We start from the raw sequence: 17,993 nt of genomic DNA, 5'->3' as shown, positions 1-17,993 counted from the left end.
ACAACACAAGATCCTCCTGCAGATGCCAGAGGGCTGCAGATCTCTGCAGTTTTGCACCCCACGCTCAGCATGGGTTGCAGGGTCTGGTTCTGCCTCAGACCTTGCTCTGAAAATTTTACAAGGAAAAAACAGCTCCAGCTTAAGGAATGTCAGCTGCAGATTTCTGTGATGTCTGACTGAGCAGGGTGAACAGTCCGTTCAACACTTATAAAACCAAAAATTATTCTACTCATTTCTTGTAAGAGTAGAAGAGCTTACCTAGACCTACAAAAGCATTATCCTACATGAGTTAAATAAGTAACTGCTTTTTTATGCTGTTTGTTAAATGTGAGACTGTGTGTCCATGCTAATTCATCCTCTGGATAGCTGCTTCACTGTGTGAGCTATGTGTTATCAAGCCATTATTCAGCATCAGTTTTCTCATCATTATAGCAAAAAGATAAAACACACAAACTCCAGTGTAAAGCACTGATATGCCACATTAATACCTCAAATTAAGAATACTATCAAACATCGGTGTTGTATCTAAATGCTTAATATATGTAGGCCAGTTGCCATGGAGATAGCAAAGCTTCCCGAATGATTTCGTAGTAATGGCAACAACTTTAGAGCCTAAATACTTCCAATTAGGCTGGAAAGCTGCATAAACAGGGAGAAAAATGGCAATTGCTATTCCTGATACAAGTTAGCTATCTAATATATTTCTGAGCAGGTGTTTCGACAAGAAAACAAGCATAAGCTGCTGCTGTACATGTACCTATGGCACATTTTATTTACCAAGTCCTCAGCTTTTGCAGTGAGTAATATAGTCCATATTACTTTGAACTGGATTTAAGGTGTTCAATAACTGTAACATCTGGGTCTTGCAATTTTCTCTGCCCTACATAAGCACTTTTTTTTCTTCTGTAGTAGAAATGAGAAGAGCAGTCAACAAATTGCTAATTTGCGGTCTGGGTAAAATGCTGACTTAGTAGCTCATAAGGCTTAAGATACCACATTTGGCCCTGGCAGCAAGCATAGTAACCTACCTAAAGTGTCTTCCAGTTTGACCAAGAATTAGCTTCAAGCCTTGGTCCTTTCAGAGGAACAAACTGATGTGTTCTGTAAGGCTGTTGTTTTCTAGGGATCAGACACAGCATGTTGGTTGCAGTCAGTGATGATTCGACGGGATTTTTGAGAGGAATAGCATTTTCCTGTGCTGTGAGACTGGCTGAAGCTTTTGCTCTGTCCACTAACCAATATTCTGTGTATATAAACAATTTTAAATGAGAATTAAGACTAACTCCACTGAATGTGCTAGATCTGTATAGCAGTAAATCTGACATGAGGGGAACAGATCCTCCTGTATCTTTCTAATTATCTCGGCAGTGATATTCTTTTCTGCCACTAGAAAAAGGCATAATATAAATTACATATGGAGCAAGGAGGAAGAGAAAATTGAATTATCTCAATCTAGCATCTACAGTCTGATTTTAGAATATGAGAAATAGAGTAATATTCCCTGGCAGTTTATGGCAGAAAAGCTTACTGGGACTGTTTGGACTGCCACCCAAGATACTGCAGTAAATAAAAGGGTGAATTACTGATGCACATTTTAATGGACAAAGACTTGCAGCAATTACCCTTTATGTATAAGTACACTATTATTATTATATGTAAATATGCATGAAAAGGATAATATAGGTGAGCCAGTTACTGTTTTGTCCTGGTAAAAGACTGACAAAATAACTAGTTCCATTAACACAAGCTTTCCAGTGATACTTGAGGAAGGGAATATGATGAAGCTCTGTTTTCTTCACCTAACTTTGTCTGAATTGTATCAACAGAGGCTAAACCTTAAGGGGTTTTGAAAAGCATTGGCCTACCAGTTCCAGAGGTTTCAATTTCCAGTTTTTGGGGGAAAGCATCTATTATCCTGCATCTATTGTGGGATTACAAAGAAATGATATCTTTTGTGGAGCCTGTCTATGTTTCTATAACTTCTGTGACAGCAAAGGCAACCCACAGCTTCATGGAAGAGTTATTGCGCACATCTTTCGTGAAAGCAGTTGGTATTGAGATCTGAGATACATTTGTTTGGGAGGAGCACAATTACAGGAAGCAGACTCAGAAATAAAACACTAAGCCATCACATTTCACCAGAGAAAGTCAAATCAGAAGGGAGCATTTCCAACGTAAGTTAATGTCAGTGTTAACTGAAATAACCTGTGCATTTTAGCAGTCGCATATGTGTAGTCAGTAGGGATTTTTCCAGCTACATGTGTTTTTTTTCCCCTGCATCTGTCAGATAAATCAGAGAGCCAAATGAAAATCTAGTACTCAGGAACACTATGTATTATAATATTATGTCACACCCCCTGGAGGGTTGCAAGTTCATAATGCAATGAATAAATTACAAGGAAGCAGTCTGAAATCCTGAAAGTTGCACCTGTCCTTTAGGACATGCATGTCAGGACAAATTCCATTTAATTATGCTGAGCACAGGTGAAAAATAAATAAATAAATAAATAAAAGCATTATCTTTCTCTCTGATAGATGGAATTTTTAAAGGCTCCATGTGTGTAAAAGCAAATTGACCTCATTCACTGCTGCATTGCTTCATTACATTATAACTCCACAGAAGTGACATTGAAATGGATTTCAACTTGCAGAAAAATAGAGCAACATGGTGTTTCAATAGGCCCATATATCAATCTTAGAAAACAAGGTAAACAGACAAAACTGGCTAAGTGTCGATTATTATATTAATGTAAACACAAGCAATTGCTACGATTATGTTGTGTTTTTTTGTTGTTTTTTTTTTTTTTTCTTCTCTTGCCTGTAGCCTTCTCCTACAGAAAGAAAAATGCTCAGCAGTTCCCCATAATCAGTATTTTGAAATTTTAAAATAATTAGCACAGCAGGAGAATGTGCACAACAAGCAATTTGTTTCCATGTTAAAATTCTCATAAAGTAGATAGCACCTATAATTTCCTTCTTTTTGTTTTACAGTAGTAATTCAAAGTGAACACCAAGAAATGATATGGTAGGCCTTGTTTTTATTTAACCTGAGGCTCACAATAATGTTACATCATTTATTTCGCTGAATTTTTGCTGATTAACGTTTCTGTTTAGAAAAAAAAAAAAAAAAAAAAAAAAAAAAAAAAAAAAAAAAAAAAAGTTAGTTTTCCCAAATGTGGGTTTTGTTCAGAGGCTTATGCTAGGGATGTGAGAAGTTAATCCATGCATCCTTTTAAGACAGAGCTACAGCTGTTGGTAACTTATCAAGGCAGCAAAGACAGATATGAGACATATCCTTAAATATAAACTCTTTCTTACAAAATACGAAAATGCCAACAGCCAGGTTGTTCTGAACAATTTCCCCATGCAAATTTCACAATTTTGGCAAATTTCCCAAATTTTCCCTCAGCAAAGACCAGTCATTGGTAGCTTTTTAGCAATCATTAAAACCAAAAACAGCTCACATGTGTAGGAACCCCTACCCATATCACCCTCAGGTATTTAAGGAATGTATTTCCCAGTTAGATTATATTTGGCTTCAACCAGCTTCCTCTTGCAATCAGCAGTGAGATACCACCTATCTTCAGCAGAAGCTGGTTAGAGCCATCCAACTCACCTTCTGTGTTGTGTTCTATCCTAACAAAAAAGAGGACTTTGGGGAAAGTGAGTTTTGGTCACAGGGAGAAAAAATATATATGTATATTGTACATGTAAAACCACTGCTTACAGGAACAGGACTGTTTCCAGTGGGGAAGAAGAGAACTGAAAGGATAACAATTCTTTTTGATAACTGCATCTCTATGGTTTCAGCTTGCCCAGCTTGATTGCAGAGCCATCTTCTGGTTGCAAATAACAATTTCATATTTGTTAAAATAATGTGTATACATATGTACATTTTACTTTAGCTATGTGTTTTGAAGTGTTTCAATTCCCTGTTTTTAACCACTTTAGAAAAATGACACTGGAAAGAAACAAGCTGGATTATGCTTTGTTCTGAATCCAAATAGCCCAGTGGCATGTCAGGATTTTAAATAAATTCCACTCTATGCAGTTGGGACTACTTGTGATGATATAAGAAACAAAGATTGCAAACATGGACCCTGAGAAGTGGTGAAACCAGAATGAGAAAGTTAAACAGAAACAGGATGAGAAAAGTTCTGGACATATCCCATGAATAGTCTCTTTCTGTAATAGATCTTCCCTGCTGCTTTGACTTCTCATAATGTTACTTTTTGAAACACAGAACCACCTCATTAATTTTTTTTTTTATTATTATTATTATTTTTTCCTTGATTTCTGAGCATTTTCTGTTTTGGCTTGATTGCTGTAATTTTTAGCTAATACAGCATTAAATTTTGAACTGATTACAGTGTTAGAGGTGTCTGTCAAATGATTATAGCCTAGACAGAAAACTAATCATACAGCACCTCAAGCAGAGCATGACTGTTATAATGTCACTCTGATTCGCAGTAAGTTTTTCTTATAGTCCTGTGATTAGAGATGGTTGATCTGATTCCAGTATAGGTCTCGCCTCACATATTTCAGAAAGGCCAAGGATTACAAAGACACAGAGTTAGCAGTCTCTCAAAAGGATCATTACTAGAGATTTGATGCAAATACTAAGGAAACTGTTGTATCAAAAAGAAATCTTTGTTTTCCATTTTATAATGAAAAGAGGCTTTTACTTTGTGGGAGCAGAGACAGCAAGAGATTGATTCCCATCTCTGAACATCACAAATCCAGTGGCTGTGGCTCACTGCACCCAAGAGCAAGGAAAAAGTCCCTCACACCCTGACAGTTTAAGCTGCCTCTTCCACCTTTCAGGTAGATGCCCTAATGACAGCCTACCTCGTTTATCTGGGAGCTGTTCCAGTCTCTACAAGCAATTTCCCTCCCATTAGAGGAATGACGTGAACCTCAAGCTGCCACCTGCATGCCAGGTAAGGTTCTTAACCACAGGGTCCCCAGATCCCGTCTCTTTTATTCAGAATGCAGAATTATTTATAGAAACTTAAACAGCTCCAACAGAAATGACTGCAAGAACGAGACCAACTCTTTAGCCTCTAGGCAGCAGATTAGAGCCTTTCTATATATATGTGCCAAGTTATACACTAACCACTTGGCATGTGATCTTTCTCCCAAAAAGAAATTCAAATTTGAATTGCAGTTAAAGGCCTTCATTATCAAAATTAGCATTTTCTTACAAAGTTCTTTTTGTTGGGATGCTGGCAAGAAAACCTTTACTCCTGACATGCGTGACTAGCTGTAGCAGAGGCCAGCTAACATGACACAACACAGGGTGAGTGTTATGTGGGGAGGCAGCCCCGGCGCTCCCAGCACAGAGCCCTTCAGGTCCTGTCGCTGATCCTCAGGCAGTGCAGAGCAGAGTCAAATGCTGCTTCCTCAGCAACTCTGCAGCCATCAGGGAATTAAGGTTATTAAAGGCTGAATTTAATGAAAGACTTAAATCCTAAATTCAGGAGTACCTAAGCCAGGTACTATTGAAATCAATGGTGAAACCTGCTCCGATTTAGCAAGGCCAGATTCTAACAGCCATAAAACATGCATCTGTTGCATCTGAAATGTCCTTGTTCTTTGCCTAATGTGCACATGTATTTGTAAGGAAGCAAATCTGTTTAAACAAAGCTTCAAAAACATTTTTGTATCTGGTAAAGAATAGATCAAATTCATTTTATTTTTAAAATTCTATATTGTTTTGAAGTTTAGCTGCAACTGTGAGACAGGTTTACGAATAGCATGCTTTTATGTTCACAGCAGCACAATTGAACTATTTAGTTCACTTTACATTGATTGCTGCTGAATAGAGGACTTCTGAAGTATCACTTTAAATCTGTTTGATATTTTAAAAACAAAACTGCTATACGTGTTATCTTTGTAGTGGAATCTTTCAAATTATTTCCTGAGAATAATTATTAATAAGTTAAATTATTTATAACATTTAAAAACAAGCAAGTCCTGTTATGCCTTTTAGATCAGTTCTTAACAGGAATTGTTTGTTCTCTGAATGTGCCCTTCACACTGCTTGCTCTTAGAGAGTGTATTAATAGCATATTATTTGTGAGCAAAAATACAGTGTTATTAGTAGCTCTTGTTTAATGCCCCCTAATTCCATTTGTGTGTTTCTGCTAAGGAGGGGTGTTCACAAGCTGCACCAACAGTTAGAAAACCAATCCATTTCTGTCTAAAACCAGGCACCAGTTCCTTAACTGAGTAAATCTATGGCAGGTTCAGTTACTTCAGCTCATCTGCAACGGCTGGAAAGAGATGAGGATGTGGCTCAGTGCTGTCAGAAACAGGATCTTTTTCTATCAAAGCAAATGGAGCGGGTTGCTCTATGAGACTTACCTTCCCACACTCAGCACCTATCAAATTCACCAGAAATGGGCAGCAGGGAGCCAACAGCATTCAGATAGCCTTGCTACCAGTGACAGTGAATGAATCTCAGAGACCCTCGCAGGGGTGGCATTTTTGTGTCTCCTAAGGTGTTTCTGAGTTTTGATGCTTCATGGCTGACATGGCCTCACCATCCCTCCTGCCTGCCCTCTCATGGCTGTGGTACCACAACCTCAGATGAGAGCATGGGTCAGGATGGTTCTCAAGCTATTGCTTCATCTCCAAGTAAAAAAAAAAAAAAAACAAAAAACTGATACACAGACATATACATCACATGCATATAACCCTTTATATATGTACATATATATATAAATATATAGGTATATGAGATGTATAACACCATATTAAGAAATCTTGCATATGCATAAATTGATGTATATGTATTTTAATATAATAAAAACACTACACATATATGCATTTTTTTACAATAAAAGCCCTGATTTTTGTTTAAGAAAGATTTTTTTTCCAAATTCTAATAGAACAGAAGTCATAGAGAAGTTCAATTAAAATGAGTGGGGAAATTTTAAAGTGCTGTATATAAGCTTTTCATTCTTTTCCTGACATACCCACTGGCTACTACATTAGTAAAAAGCACTTCAAAGTAATGTTTTGGATGCTCAGCTCATGCTCCTCTGTAGCTCTTTTTAAAGGAGTCGTTAGCAGCAGTGCTCTAGTTTCTTCACTTTTTTGGTCAGTTTTCCTAAGACTTCAAGTGGAAAAAAAAAAAAAAGGAGGGAAACAAAACAAAACAAAACTTAAAAGTAAAAAAGATAAATGTGCAAAAGCATGCTAAAATGGTAAATATGGAAAATCAAATCCAAAGCACCTCTTTTGTTACAAACTTGAAGTCTTTGCTTAGCTCCTATATGCATGCAATATTTTCACACATTTCCATAAAGTAAATAGTATCTTTATTTACAAGAAGAGTATTTGTTGCAAATGAAAAATAATTAGTAGTTATAATATTCATTTTATTTATGAATACCTTGATTATTAATTTCAATTTCTTTCTCTTTATCATCAGGGCTTGTTCTTCTCTCATTTGTACTCAAAGGATTGGAGAAGTAGAATCAAAAAGGAACCAAATATGAGACAGATGAGTGAATTAGACACCATAATTTGTCAAGATACAGATTTAAGAACTACCACTTCTGCTGCAGAGCTATATAAAAATTCTAGTAAGTTCTACTGGCATAGAAGACCTTACCTTCATGACTTTTCCTGTGATGTGCTTTGTGATGTGACATGATTTGCAAACAAAACAAATCATCAGTCTCCTGAGTGAAAAACAACTTTGATTGGGGTGTTTTTGATTACTAGGTGCCTTATTCATTTAAGCAACTGTCTTGGAAAATGTTTCTACCTGAAGGAAAGCTTGGGAAAACGTAGTTGCATATCCTTGCAGAGGACAGAAATTTGACATTCAATAACAAACTCTTTTGTCCCTTAACCTGACACCTCCAAACACCTATCTGGAATTGTAAGTTTTCAGTGACACATATCTTCAAAACTCATGTCCAATTACAACGAAGATGTAGCAGAGATATCAAGAAAAAGCAAAACAAAACAAAACAAAACACACTTGTACGAAGGTTGCTTTTTTTTCGTACTCTAATATGAATCTACTGAAAAGTTTATTTCCTCCTACTGTCAGCCTACCAAGATACGACTGCTGTGCACTGAGATCAGAAAGGAACAAAGAAACTCTTTTTAAAAGAAGGGTCTGTAAAATGCTTTAACATTGAAAGCAAAGGAAAAATTTACTACACTAGTCCATCCAAAGACAGTTTTCCAGAAAGATGGAAATGAAATACCATAGATAAGTATTTTGATTATTGCTCAAGAAATCCATGTTAATTCATAAATACAAAATGAAAAGCTCTTGAAGTTGTTCTTACTTGGGAAAGCCTTCCTAAAAAAAATACTGTGTTTGCATATATATTTCAATACTGTATTTAATTTGACTGTAAGCCCACATTTCAACTGAAGCATATGCTTAAACACCTTGTTTCAATATAGATGGACTTAAATATATGCTTAAGTGCTTTCTTGAAATGGGATTTATGACACAAATTATGCCTTACATTATTACATTGAAAGAAATTTCCAATTATAATGTATTACCATTTATGTTGTCTATTTTCCTGCTCCATTTAATCAGGTTGGAAGGAAAGCCGTTCTGGTAATTTCATCTTTTGTTGTAGATGGATGGGAATTAGAACTGAGACTGCAAGCAGCTGTACTTTGGGGAAATCAGGATTCAGATCCAGAAACATTTAATCTATGTCTTTGAGATGTTTGTCACCTCTTGTAATGTCTGTGTAGGTTTCAGCAATTACATAATAATCAAATTGTACTGGCCGCTTTTGGATGCCATCATCCTCTCATTCCCTGGTTTTCAGATGTACAACACTGCAATCCTTTAATGCTGTTTTTTTCTCTTTTCATGTTTGCTTAATTACATTTCTGCCCATAGATTTCTACCATAATACCATGGGAGATTTCTTTCTACTTTGGTTTCAACCAGACAAATTATTTAGCTGAACTATTAGAACAAAAAACAAAAAACAAACAAACAAAAAAAAGGAAGTGACACTGCAGAGATGACAACCTTGAAATTAAGGACTGGGAATAAACAAAGCATTCAAATACAAATCTTAGCCATCCTTCCTTAACACACAATGCATTAAGGGACAGGAAAATACTATCGATCTAATTAGTAAACATTAAGTGATCTTCCACATTAATCAGCTCTTTAGTGATTTTCTATAAAATTAGTATTGAATTTTTGTATAAAAGCAGTCTATTCAAATTTTTCACAGCTTTCACAGCTACTTCCAGAGTGAACAAGATGAATTGTCTGCTCACATGCTCGCACACCCAAACATAATGGACGTGTACATATCTACTTTTTCCACAGCTGAGAAAGGCAAAATATAGATGTAAAAGGAGAGGGGTCCTGGGCCTGGATTTATCACAGATCTGTGGCATGATGGCAAGCACCTGCCCTTTGCCAAACACTCCCATGGGATTCCAGATGTGGAATGGGTTCCTGGAGGAGAAAGGTCAGGTTGGAACAACTTCTCTTGGTTCACTGTGTCAGAAGAGAGGAGGGGACGAGGTACGATTATCTACAAGATAGAGCTGCATCTGGATTGGACTGAAGGTGATTCCCTAGGCTGCACCTGAGAAAGCCTTAGGCAGAGGTTAGGCACAAATATGTTTTTGTAATTTTAGAAAAAAATGTGAATTCTGTACTCATTTCTGAATAAATTTTATCACAAGATCTTCACCACAGCTGGTATATTTTTAAAGTTTACTTCAATTATCTATGCCCATGCAATTTTTTTTTTTCAAAGTTCAGTATTTAAGTCAGATCCTTTAGTCAAATGAATACTGTCACAGATTTCTGCAGTTCCTGTGCTTATGCATATGGCTAAATGCCCCAGCAAAGCAGATTTCAGGATCTGCAAATTCCTTTTCACATCTGTCTCTCATAGTTTCCTTATACTATATCTGGAAAAAGTTGCTTTATTTGAACTAGAAAGAATTATCTAGAAATCATCAGATAGAGCTAGTTAAAAACATTCTCATTACAGAGCTTTCTGTAACAAAATGAGGTCTCATCAACTTCTTGTATATGATAGTATTTAATCTTATAAAGATCTAAATCTTAATAGATTATTGTGTCAGGAAAATATCCATATATTTTAACATTATTTTTTTTTTTAAATCATTGACATTACATGTTTTCTTTCAGTTATCACCATCAATGACATTTTAATTGGACATCAATAAAGCAGTATTTAGCAGTATTTAATATTACAGTTTAATAAACATGTCATATTATGTGATCTTGTCATATGCCATTTTTCTCGATACTGTATAGGAATCATGAATCTTCTTCTTTTCTTTTCTACGCAGACTTCTCTGTCTTTGCACAGAACTTTAGCCTAATTTTACTGAAGCAAATCCCTGTCATTTCAACATTGTTTCCCATTCAAACTCACAATGAAGATTGTTAATGATTAATGCTTGAAATAACTGAATATTCAGGGGAAAAAAAAAAGTATTTTATATACTTGGCAATACATATTTTTTAACATTGAAATGTTTTAAGTAAAGAGCATTTTCCTATAGGGTGTTAATAAAGTGGCCTTTCTTTCTTATTTGGGAAAGAACATATCACCACCTCCTATCCAGCTGATAATGTTTGTTACAGTTTCAATTTTGTAAAATGATTTTACTGCCTGAATCCAATTTCCTTTCTCAACAAAATGAAATGGGACTATAGTATGAAGGAAGAGGCACCCAGGCCAATAGTAACCAGATACTCAATGAATTTTACAAAGGGACAGGTTCACATTAGTGTTCTTTACACTGCAGGAAGAAGCAGTTAGCATGACAAATGCAAATCTCTTCATTCTGCAAATGGAGAACTAAATGAATCCATCAGCACATCAGACAGTCAAATGAAAATTTACTCATGACGTGAGAACAAGGCCCCCTCAGCATAAAAACAAATAGCAGTTGGTGTTTTGAAAGATCTGCATGCTCAATGGGACAGGCAAGGATTATGTAGCACATCCCAGCTACGCTGTGCATAGTGTGCATAGCTGTGCACAGTTGCTCAGTCCTGGATGAGAAGCCACTGACCAATAATCTCTATAACACTTGAAAACTGGCACAGTGACACCGTTAACAGGACAGACCCCATGTCAGCAGAGTGGCATTGGCCCTGAATGCACAAGGGAACAGGAAAGGGACCAGAGACAATGTGTAGGGTAGTGAGTCTACTGAAATAATCAGAGAAGACCTGAGCATCAAGCACTTGAGTTATGAACCCCGATCTAAATATTACTAGCTCACAACGGACTATCATGGTAGGAAGTGTTCTGAAATATCTGTAGCTTCTTGTGAGATTTATTAGGGCAGCAATTCAATTATCCTGAATCAAATCTTGAAGCATTAAGAGTCCCGACGGCAATGAACATTTGGAATCCCATTTCCTCCTCCCTTTCTTCCCATGGCTCACATAAGTTACCTCATTAACACAGTCACATATTTTTACTTCCAAACCAGAATAATGGAAGAGTAAATTTGTATGTCCACAAAATACAGCATTAGCATGCCAATGGGATCCAAAAATACAAGCCTCCAACAGAAGAGGAGTAGCTTATCAGTTCTGTCCAATCCCTGGGATTTCTCACTAACAAGAGAAGCTTCAGTTCACCTTACTGCAAGCTACCTGACTTGGTAGATTTGAGTTAATATGGAACTGATGTAAAAGGGGTTGGAATTAGGTCCTTCAACTTGGTGTGATCTCCTGGATATCAAAATGAACACAAATATGTGAAAATGCCACCAACAACTTAAAGAAATACCGAATTTGCCTTTAATAAAGAAGTGCATACAATAATTTTAATTTGCATTTCACTTGAGCCAAATTCATTTATGCTAACAGCATGGAGAATTGCTTTCATTCAAGTCTTGCTGCAGAGAAAGCACATTCATTTTTTTTCCCAAAAGAAGTTTTTTCACCCCTAACAAGCAGTAAATTCAGAAAAAAATGCAGCTTGTCAGTTTGACATTGTTTAATTTGCAACAAACTGTAAACAGAGTATAGAAAATGGAAACTCTAATAGAGACAGGCAGAGACAAACCATATTTTTTTGTCACAAGAAAAATCTGTGTGGCAAGAAATGAATCACATATATTTGCATTTGTCCCTGTGACATAATGTTAAGTTTAATTACTTATGTGTGAAGCACCCTATTAGAAGGTATGCACCTAAAAATAAATAAATGCTGGTTTAGTTAATTGCAGTCTGAATTTTAGTCAATGAATGAATATTCTTATTCATTCACAGACACTTCCAATTTACATACTTCAGAAAGTGTGTAACACTCTCATTTGCTTAAATGTCAAATGACAGAATTATCCTGATAAATACCATTTAAAATCAAGAAATATTCAGAAACTCTCCAACTGCAGCTTACCATATTTTTGAATCTGAATGTCTAAGTCAACATGTAGGAGGAAAGTATCATCCAGCTTAAATTTCCACTGAGGAGCTGGTCCTAAATTTTATGCCAATACAATTATACATGTTATTGTTTCTTATTCACCACAAAATTTATTATAGTGTCCAGTCCTTCCAATTACTCTTTGTTAACCAAAACCACCCATAAGAGAAGTTGTATAGGGAAAGCAGTTTGCCCAGTGAGGAGCACTCCTATTTATCCTAAAGTCCTTTAATATTTCCATGTGTTTTAAACATTAGCTCTCCTTGCTTGGGGTTGCTTTGACAAGCATATAATACACATGAGAATGATGCGAATACAGCACTGGAGGCCATTGAGAGACTTTGGGGAAAAAAGAACAAAAACAAATGTATTACCAAAACAGTTTTAGTAATGTAGTTACTGATCATTAACATAAATAAACAAATCCCCTGAGCTATTGTATGCAGAAGTGTACATTTAAATATTTAATTATTCATATTCAAAGTGTTAAGAATAAACATCCCGAGCTATAGCCAGTTGTAAGATAAAAACCGAAAACAGATCTTTGGCCATTTCCAATCCTCAGATCTCAGAGATCTTCACACATTTAAAGACATGAGGTAGACAAAAGTAACACCAAGTTGTTCAAATAGGCAATGATGACACCTTTGCTGAGACCTTATCCAGAACCTGCTCACACAAGTGGCATGTACCACAAACACCCACTGAAAGTCCATATTGTGCATACTCCTCAGTACTCTGGCATATGGAAGACAGTGCTGTGAGTGAGCATCTAATGTTCAAATATTTGCTACAGCTGTTTTGTTGTTGTTGTCGTTTTCTTTTGCCTTTGCTTCCCCTCCATTTACCTTCACTAAGTGGGTGTGATGATACTGAGCTTATAACATGCAATTTCAGCTGTTCGGGCTAGCTGTAAACCATTCAGTCACTCATATTTCTCTTTCCCACTCAGACACACTGGCTTACATGGTGGCTAAATTTCACCTGGTAACTTCTTCACTGGAGAAAATAAACCATTAGTGGAAAATAAAAAATGTGAGATCATAACAGAGTCCTTGTACAACTCATTATTGTCCCTGTTCTTCAAGTAAACAAGTAAATTTCAGCATGTTGAACCAGGCAATGACTCAACACATGGTTAAGCCAGGCTTAAATAAGCATTGACAATTCCTGTTTTTTAATTAGGGCCATTAAGAATAAATAAAACCAAAAGTAATAGGCAAGAGAAGAAAGTACTGAGAGAAAGCAAGCTGGAGAGAAAGAGAACTTATGAGCAAGTGACAATGAAAACTGAAGAAAAAGATAAATCTTAGATTCTGGAACGGAAACACCAAATGCTAAGAAAAAAGCAAAGAAGCAATGAGAAACCAGAAGCACCTGAGTGAGGTGAACCACAAAGAATCATGCTCAAAAAATGCATAAAACTGCAGAGTAGAACTGAAGTCAAACCATACTTTTGTAATTACAGTCAGTTTTTATTTAATCCTGCCAATTATCTAAAATGTGATTCAAGAACACTTGACTTTAGTGAATTATGTTCTATAACACTTTCATATGTATCATTCTCAAAAGTCAAGTGGGCATTGATTGCATTTCAGATAACCAGTGATATTTCTGAAACAACGGTGAGGGAAAAACCAGGATTAACTATCTGTTTAGCATGAAGTTATATGGAGCTTGGGTGTGTTTCCTTGTGCTCTGCTCCTGCTAGACCTCCTCCTGCTCGAGGCTGTGTGCACATACATGTTGGCCATGACCAAGGGCAGCGGCGTGTAGCACAGATCAGCTGGGCTGGCTGAGACCAAAACCATCTCCTCCACTGATAAAAGGAGTTGTGAAGAGAGCTGGAAGCAAGCTGGCCCTTGTTCTCCCACCACTCTGCATGGGAACCTTACCTCTGTCTCCGGCCCTGATCCTGACCTGGGCTTGCTGCACCTTGGCTCCTTGCTGGCACGGCCACAACTCCCACCTGCCTTCTGCTCAGCCCTGGGCTCCCCATCCCTTGCACAACAGCCACCTTGATACACCCTGGCAGCAAAGGTTGGCAATGCTGGTTTTATCTGCAGACTCCCTGTATGAGTGGGTCTTGTGGAGCCCAGGATCTGCATAAATACACTATGCATAATTTTGATGTCCTGCAAATCTGTTAGGGTAATCTAGTTCATAGGTCCCAATTGCCGTTAACCCTATTCTGATCCTCTTCCCTTTTTGGCTGGATCACCCACTAGAAACTTTGTGGGGTGAATATTCATTCTGACTAACCGCTGTATTAAAGTATTAAAATGTCAACAGATCACAGCATGAACTCAACACCGGGGAGCTCCATGCAGCCTGGTTCTCCAGGCACTTCAGGTAGGGTAGAAATCACTCTTCCTATGCTGAAATAAGACCTGGGCACATAACCATTGTATTTATGAGGTGTGGCAGCACTTCCCTATTCATAGTCAGCAGTCATAGGCTGCAAACAGACTGTAGATAAAATCCATATCATATAACATGGATAAGGTATTGACATTAATGGCAAAGCCCTTGAGAATGTAAATCTGAGAATTAAACCAGGAAACACTAGCAGAAGAAAATCTCAGTTATGTCAGCAAGAGGCTTCCTTCATCTGCAATATTTTAGTAAGGTAAGCCTGGAAGAATTCCCCCTATCCCCTTAAAAACCTTCTATAGTTTTTGGGAAGCTTTTCATGCAAATTTGGTTGTGCTTTTATTCCAGCTGGTTTTGCCTCTAAAGGCACTGCAGGTGGTGATTCACTGTGTCCTTTGATGAGAGAACAGGCAGTGGTAGGTGTCCTATGGCTGCTGCTTGTAGGAAGTAGCACTAAAACAACAAGCAACCTGCGTCTGTTGTGCAAAGTGTTTGAAGATCAGCTGCCAGCAGATGCATTTTGATCAGAGACAATGAAGGAGCACTTCCTAAGGCATTTTTCTTTGGATATCTGTGAAGGAAATTGTTGAACATGGGCAGGTTTCCTACTAAGCTGCTTCCACTTCTCTTTTTTCTCCTCTCCCTTAACCAGTAGTCCTACAGGGAACTCTAGGGGTGGGAACTAAAGATGCATATAATCAGTTTTGTACATAATCAATAGATGGTATCAGGAAATTAAACTAAATTTCTAGCAAGGAAAATATCAACATGAATTCAGCATTTTGGTTTGAAAGATTGGTTTGAAAGAACTTCAGAAAGATAAGAAAAAAAAAAGAAAAAAAAAGATTTCTCATAGGTACTTCAGGCCCAAGTTTTGAGAGCCACATTTCCAAAGATTTTAAGGCATTTGTTTTTGAAGAAGACAAAAGAAATACACTCCTGCAGATCACCCCGACAACCCCATTATTATACACATATACCTGATAATAACATCCCAGGGCTGCTGAAAACCTTCCCACCAGTTTCACATGGATAGCCCACAGATGGTTGGATGTTGAGCGCTGTAAGGGTGTGTCAAATTATTCCTTCAGGTGACTTTACTCTCCTGTTAAAAGGGTAAAACATTCAATTGTTTTTGCTATTTTGAATAAATTTAAGTCAGAAACATCTTCCTGGCATCTAATTCTACTCTCAAACCATCAACGATCAGCCTTTTCAGACTAGGATCACCCTTTCTTGAGCGAAATTGTTAACAACACCATCCCTAACAACTGGGAGATTTATTTTTATGTATCTTTGACAAGGAAACCAAACATAAGTTACTAAGACAGATGTTAAGTTTTAGTGATCACTTTGACCGTTTAACTCATACAAATTTAACTACTTTCTTGAGGTCACTTTTCAAATGCTGTAGGCAAACTCTTAGTTTCAGTGTTACTCACATGTTCTGAATTCACATTTTCTGAGCCTGTGCTTGAAATGCATTTGAAATCACATCCTAAGAAAATCATTTTTTAGCCAAAAACTTTTGTAGCTTAAATATTTGACAGGGAAGGAGGAATTAATTTTTCTTCCAGAAGATCATTTATTCATTAATAATTCCATGTTGGGGCAGTTGGAATTTTTTTAATTCTAGTTCTATCCACTCAATGATTTCTGCTTAAGCAAAAATGACAACTTTGGAAAAGTTGTAATACAAGTCTACTTCAGAGAGAATCTTTCCCTCCCTGAAATCAAAACAATCTAATGTAAGTCAAACTTGGTGTCACAAAGAAACTATTTTTTCTTGTTTATCTGTAAGAAAAAGGAATGTGTATTTCTGGTTAATCCAAATATTTGGGGGGCCAGATCTGTACTTAAATTCTACTAGTTCAACTAGTGCTACCTGGCAGCGACTGAGGTGGTGACAAGAACTCAAATACGGTCTTTGGACTTTAAACAGCAATATTTTACCAGTCTAACCCAGAGCAGTCCTAGCTCTCTGGAGGAAAGATAAAATAACTCACAGTTGATCTTGCAAGCCTGCAGCAATGGAAAGAAACCTTCCTGAATCACAGGCTGTTCAGGAGTGCCCGAAGCGTACTGGGAGGCACAAACCCAATAAAACAATAGTGTATAAAAACAGAACACTTGAAGCTGTGGAAGGAAGAAGGAGAAGATTTGAGTTGCTACCCAATACTGAGATGTGTTGTGTGCTCCAGTAGCCCAATTTACAATTCCCTTTGGGAGGATGAGAGAGGCACTGTATGGTTAGCAAGGCTTAGACCTGCTGGAGAGACTGCAAGAGCCTGAAAATCTGTCTGAAAATCACCCCCAAGAACCTACACTAGTTTTTGTGGAAGTTTACTCTGGAAAGCTGGATAAGAGATTAGTTTCAATAGGTAACAGCTTATTTCTAGCACAGTTTACATCAATATATCTTTTCTTATTCACTGTAACAGAGGTCAGTTATTTTCCATCATGTGAATGGAGGTAATGAGTGTTTTACCCCCTCTCAACATCCCATTGATTTTGTGATGACACAGAAGCTGTATAAAAGCAGTGAGATCACACGGTACACTGAAAATTGAGGGCCAAAGAAACACCATTTTTCAAAGGCAGATACAGTACCAGTTCAGGACTCATTTCATTTTCAGGTGAACTTCTTCCATTCAGAGTTGAAGCTCAGAAAACAAGCTGCTGTTAGAGAGGTCCAGGCTAGTGCCTGAATAACAACTACAAGTCATCCCCAGCCGTGCCTCTGTAATCCACAGGTGTGTCTCTGGAGTGCTGCAGGACAGCAGTGAAAATTATTAAAAACACACACTGGAAAGTGCTGCAGACAGCAAATGCCTGAGGCTTTTGGTGTGGATAAAGCAGGTCCCATCACCCAGGGCCAGCATGACTTTGCTGAGGCACCTTTTGGTTGCAAATACGTTTGCGTGCAGCAGTGGGAGCCTTTCATTTATTCATTCATTTGCATTTAAAAAGCTACAGCAACTTAAAATGTTCTACTGGTAACATCGATAAAAATAACATAAAACTCCCCAAAAGGACACATTAAACAAGAGCAACATTGCCAGGTAATATTCAAGCTAATGCACAGATTCTCTAATGGTGGAAGAGTGAAAGGTTTGTCGTGAAAAGCCTTTCTATCCCGTTGAAAGTATCAATACCACATGCTGGGGCTGGCACTCTCCA

General features: G+C 37.3%; 1 long non-coding RNA gene across 1 annotated transcript; it reads right to left on the bottom strand.

The window, feature by feature from the left end:
* Window positions 1-15,795: 15,795 nt before the first annotated feature.
* On the bottom strand, window positions 15,796-17,574 carry LOC311439229. The gene is made up of 3 exons (XR_014694604.1): window positions 17,424-17,574; window positions 16,820-16,949; window positions 15,796-15,918 (listed from the first exon to the last, which is right to left on the bottom strand). It is a non-coding gene; the product is annotated as an uncharacterized lncRNA (long non-coding RNA).
* Window positions 17,575-17,993: the final 419 nt, after the last annotated feature.

This window comes from Aythya ferina, assembly GCF_964211825.1.
Source record: "Aythya ferina genome assembly, chromosome: 6".
NCBI classification, from domain to species: Eukaryota; Metazoa; Chordata; class Aves; order Anseriformes; family Anatidae; genus Aythya; species Aythya ferina.
This window is presented reverse-complemented; position numbering and strand designations above follow the sequence as displayed.